Below are 6,041 nucleotides of genomic sequence, written 5' to 3'. Positions count from 1 at the left end.
CAAAGGAGAAACCGATGGTTTACATTCCGACTGACTATGACGCCTGAGCTAAGTTAGCTGGCCACGTTCGCCATCGGGTTGTGATCCAGCAAAACGCAAGTGCAACCCAACGTACTGCAGACTAACTATGGATTGAGAGCAAGCATCCGACAGAGAACTTACTGGAGAGTAGTACATCAGAGCATTGTGACATGGAACGGGAAGAGCGTGCACTCGGTCGAAGGAAGATTGAAGATGGCTACGTATCAAAATCCGCGCACGATTTTAGAAGATGCATGTGTATAGCAAGGTGCCGTGGAGTGTGAAGTTGATGGCGAGGTGGATGCCGGTGGTCGGGTCAAACGGTCTGAACGGAGACTAGTGCGCTAGTACGAAAAGGGACGCCGTCTTTTCGAGTCGCACAAAATGCGTGAGGTAGGGCGCAGGTGCGGGTGCGGGTATGGAGCGGAGAAGGAAATGGAGAGACGTTCCTCAGAGGAGCACAGGGGTTTTCCGCCTATCTTCTTCTGTACCTTAGCTTGTTGCGACCAGACCCCTGTCTTCCGCCTTTTCACCACCAAAGCTCGAGAGGCCACACCAAAATCTGGCGGGAATTGGCGGTGGCTTCTCCATGTCGAATTTCGGAGGGGGTGGGGTGGAATATTTGCAATATGATTGGATGGCATGCCGTTAATCCGGACACAGCGAGTTTCCCTTCTGCAATCGTACCTGAGGTTCTTCCACTACCTTATGTCCGTACGATTACACAATCGCTTCTACACATACACGCACTCACTCTACCTCTGCACCTTGCGGGCACCTTCCCAGCCTATCCGTACACACAAATTACCCACATATGCCGGGTGGCATATATGATGGTGCCATCAATGCCATTCTCAATATGCCGTCGAAGCTCAGGTTGTCATAAATGGACCACGCAGGATAAGCGGGCAGCGGGCATTTGTACGAAGAAGTACCGGGGTCCATAGTCATCTTCTCACTACCATTGTGTCACCACTGCCACGACCAGCGGGCCAGCTACGTTGCACGTGCAGAGACAAGCTGCACGCGATTGGCCTGTCGTATTGATACATACAAAGAAAAAGATTCGATTATCCGTATAATTTCGGGCGCATTCGCATTCATCGTTCCTATACGCACCTGAACACCAACCTCAGCACCGGCGCAACGACTCTGCGTAGCCCGCACTAGTGCCCGTATCCTTTTGCGATCAGGGGCCATGAACGAATGACAAACGACGATAGAGGCACAGGGAAAACAGGCACAAGTCCCGCACTTACGTCTCGCCGGCAGCTGGCTTGATGCAAGCCGGGTACAGCTCGGTAGGAGAAGATGTCCGGCATTGATTGGGAGTTATGATTCAGGCTCTCTCCCCTGAGCGCACCCAATTGCTTTGCTTTGCTCCCGTATTGACTCTTAATAATACAGGATAGCCACATGTAGGCATGAATGGACGAACACAAGAGAACAAATGCAATGCCAATGAAGAGCGTGACTTCTCAAATTCACGTCGAGGCTCCGAGCCCGTCGTGTTCGCGCCGCCCCCACCACTCTGTCGACAGCCAGCCCAGACGGCCCAGAGAAGGTGTTAGAGGGGCCTTCTTTCTGTAGGCAATTGCTGTTGCCCGGCCAATCGAGACCCAGGTCTTGGATCAAGAGGCTTCCAAAACCTCTCCCTGCCTCTTGTTGCTTTCCATCCGTCCAGGCTGAGCCGCAGGGCAGGTATCCTGCTAGTAGGACAGGCCTACGGATACCACTTCGCAATCATCAGCGGACGCCAAGGGATATGGCCACCGTTGCGTGTTGTGTCTCCCTTCCCGTCTCATATTGCATCGACGCGCGGGTTCTGATTGATTTGAAAGGTTGATCACATGTCCAACTCTTTGCATGTACTGTAGCCTGAACAGGCTACCTAAGGTAGGCTACCTTGCTCGCATGCCATAGCGCCACCGCCGCCGGCAGCCCCCGACGTTACAATGGTCTGTGTCGGTGTTTGTCCCCTTGTTAATCCAAACACCGAGCCGCTAGGATTTTTGATCAAAGGGGACTGTTTCCAATGCTGTCTAGCCTGGGACGCATGCTTGCAATCGATTTCTTTTCGGTACCGGACATAGAATTGGATGGGGAAACAGGCCGGGCAGAACGCACTCTCTTGCTATGCTAGGTGGATGGACCAGTTGAGGCGATTTGGGTACGCGTGTGCTGTGTAAAATACAGATGTCTCTGGGTGGGAAGGGCACTTGAGCCGACCATCACTCTGACCGTGAGGTGATGCAGATTATTAAGCATGCAATGTTGTATAATCCGACCGAGGATTGCGGGCGTTGCTGCCGAAGATCCGCCCAAGAACATACGCTGATGACAGGTTGATGTTCCAGTTGCCTACGGCGGATATTACGGGGCACCAGGAATTCGATGCTGATGGGTGTTGCATCTGTGGCTTCAGGTAGAGAGAGTCGTAGCACGCCAAACTACCAACTTCACCTTACCTTTACCCCGAAACTACTTGCAGAATGGTTTCTCTCATTGCGGAGTCCGAACACCTCGTCGGTGAGGCAGCGGGACTCGGGGAAGATCGGAGAGCCTGGCAGGCATACCAGATTCATGGTACAGTCGGCGTGCCAGGACCTTACCAAAGTATGCTAGAACAGCAGCTCTCATTCTCAGATAGGCAAGTCGCGGTACCACCCAACTGAGAGCCTTCTGCTCGGAGTAGTAAGGTACCTCGAATCACCCCTGGGCAAGGCAAGGTACGTACTCGAAACCTCATGCAGGCAAGCGAGGGTTTGGGTTACACAAAGCAAACGGTCCAATCAGACACAGTCCATGCCGCTTGTTCAGCCCTACAACCCCTCATTTCCTGGCGGCGTCACCGAAAGCTTGGCATCTGCACCCAAGCTTCTTCGACCCCGCCTGGTCTCTCCGCCTCTTGGTCCCGTTTCCCATCTGCCTAACCCCAGTCCAGGAACTTCTTCAAGCCCTGTGTAACGTGCCTCCTCCGCCTTTTCCCCTCGCGAGTGTCCACGTCGGCTGTGCGCGCGTACGTCTGCTCGTCTGCACCATGTGTAACCGTCTGTTTCTTCCATGGAATCGTTCCGTCGCTTCTTTCACCTGTCGTCTCACACCCCGGGACACATAGAAAACGCAATCGAACCACGAATACAGACAACATCCCTGTCAGCTCACGCCAGGTGGATTCAGCCGCCCCGGCTGACCATTGTCTCGCCATCCTCCCAAATTGCTGCACAGGAAAAACCCTGTTTGTTTTGCGCATCATCGTCAACAGGCACTCGGGGCTACCAGCTGCCTGCGACAAGCCCATCTCATACTGCCTGGGGTGTTCCAATTAGATAGCCACGCCGCCAGAAAGAAAGAAAGAAAAAACCACATTCACCAGCGCATGTGATGTCTTGTACGAACAGAAACACCTTGGAGGCGACCTGAGTTTAAATGAGAATTTAGGCTACAATCGCTGAGAAGGCCTAGTTAGGCTAGCCCTATGAGCATCTGGCAAAGAAGCGTCTTTCGGCGAACTGGACGGCGGCCAAGTGCGGTACGTCACAGCCGGAGGTGCGATGTATCTGGACTCAGGCCATGTCCAGTCCATATAGAGCTTTCACTGTTCAGACCGCCATGCTACGTACACAATTCCCGGACAGACAGAACGCGGTTGCTGCTCTGAGAGCCCTCGGGAATCCTGACTTCTGTCCAAGTCATAGTCACAATGCTATCGATGTTCTGCCCTGCCTCATCTCTTCCTAGCCATCCTGGATGTAGCAGACGTGCTATAGTTGGAACTTGGATTTCCAGTATGGGCCTGATAGGCGGTCATCAAGCCACGTCTACCCCGGACCCCACGGATATTTAAACGGTAAGATACAAAATGCTTAGCGACCTGCTGGTGTTGTCTTGCCAAAAGGCCATTGGGACATACGACTGGTGCACCGTGGCTTGCCCCAAGAAAGGGTTCTCATTGGCTCACACCACGAGTTACCATATTGAGAAGATGTAAAGTTTACCAGTACACTGTTTGGAACCCTGGCCCAGCCGTTATGATGTGCTTACCAATCATCGTGATGCTTCTCCCCATCGCGGGCGCTGCGCCGTCGCAGCGCGACACCGCGAGTCCTTGAGCTCCCTTGCCTTGTTGCCCCTCTTGAGATAATGGCGGGTAGATTAGATATTAGCCAGCCGAAACGCAGCCTCCGCTTTACTACAGCGCGAGAGGGGCAGCGGGATTACTGATCTGCCGAGCACTTAAGCACCGGGGCATGAGAGGATGAACGGTACCGGGGCACATGGGTTTACCTCAATAGGCAAGCTTCCTTTTGGGGTGGACTTGGGGTGGGGTGGGCGTGGGCGGATAGTTACTCCGTGAGTGACTCTACAGGTATCGCATAGCGACACACCCTTTGGTCCCTTGGGCGAGTCTTGGGTGTGGGCATGTCGCAACTGGTGGCCGGGCACGCCAAGGCCGATTCCAACACCCTGGGTTTTGGAACCGACAGGGCGACGGTGCGGTGTCTAGATTGTGATTTCAAGGCATCGCAGCATCACACCCAAGCACGGACATAAGAGCACAGCCATCACGGCACTCCTTTCTGTCCAGAACTTCAGTGAAGGCCTTGGTGACATGGGCAGGGGTTCCACAATCGGTCTACCTACTGTGTGTCTACAATGTGCATACTATGTAGTATAGCCAAGGTGCCTTGACCCTTGTGGGGTCATTGACCGTCCTTCCGCCCGAGTGACGGTGGGCTTTAATCGCCTTCATCCATGGATCTCTATCCGTACTCTGTACGAATGGATATCCGTACCTCAGCTTCCTTCCGTGCCTTCAGTGACTCTGCCGATAACGCGTTGCACTGCAAAATATGCCCAGGTCATGCAACAAAAAACGGGCTATCATCAATCCACTTGCGATTCAATGCCGCAACAACAACGGCGCTAAGTGTTTTTTTTTTTTTTCTTTTTTTTTCTTTGGGAAAACAAAGACGATGGAGGAAATTGATGCTGCTCAGACAGGCGTGGGAGCGGAGCCTAATAAGGTAGGTAAGGTAGTCACCGCCCACCGTCCACCGTCCACCGTCCCAGGCAGCAGCAGCATTGCGACCTTGGTAATGCACTCGCAGACTTTTTTTTTTTTTTTTTTTTTTTTTAACTATTACCGAGGGCAGCACGGATACCACGCCATCTCTTCATGATCTGTCTTCCCTACCCTTGACTCCTTCCATTCATTGCACTGTTCAATTGTGATTAGGTAAGTGCGTGTTACTACTCCTCTGCTCTCCGTGTGACCGTGACCGAGGGAGCGTGACAATGATGGCGATAATGGCGATAATGGCAACGATTGGAAACGACTTGGGTAACGACCGCATGGTAAGGTGCCTTAGCTATCGTAGGTGCGAAGTACGGATACCTCGCACTCACTGCCTGGGTATCCGTAGAAAACGCACGGTGTTGAGGTTGGCAGTTGCATCGCCGCGACAGAATCGAAGAAACGCTGATTCAACCCCGAAGCATATGGCGTACATTGCACTCATGTGCCCCACGCAACAATGCGAGCCCACCAGTCGCAGTCATTCGCCCCCTTTGGGAGTGGGCCTTGGACCCCGGACACTGGCAAGGCCCGATCGACTCTGGAGCTACCTGGTGCCCTGTGCTGTTGCCCCGAACCCAACGGCCTTCCGGAGACAATCCCGTCCTTGCTGCCAACCCCGGTGACCAACTCAACATGACCAGTCTTTATCTTCTGCGACCATGGTGCTCAAGAGGACTCAGGAGAAAGAGGAGAAATCGCGCACTTGGCCCGGTCTGGACTGTCTTGAGCTCCTCAAACTTCCCCTTGCCATAAAAAAACAAGGTTACCGCTTCTTTGCAGGGATATTTACACTGGCCACAGTGAGGCCAAATCCGTGAAAGAAGGAAACGGCTAGTACGAACAGTCACACCCGCACCTTCTGCACCATGCGGGCAAAGCAATCAGAAACCTGGGCTTGGCAGCCAACCTATTCAGGCTGTACTCACGACTATGTGCGCAG

The sequence above is a fragment of the Colletotrichum orchidophilum genome (genome assembly GCF_001831195.1).
Source record: "Colletotrichum orchidophilum strain IMI 309357 chromosome Unknown Scaffold_98.1, whole genome shotgun sequence".
Lineage (NCBI taxonomy): Eukaryota > Fungi > Ascomycota > Sordariomycetes > Glomerellales > Glomerellaceae > Colletotrichum > Colletotrichum orchidophilum.
The sequence above is the reverse complement of the archived record's forward strand: the minus strand, read 5'-3'. Positions refer to the sequence as shown.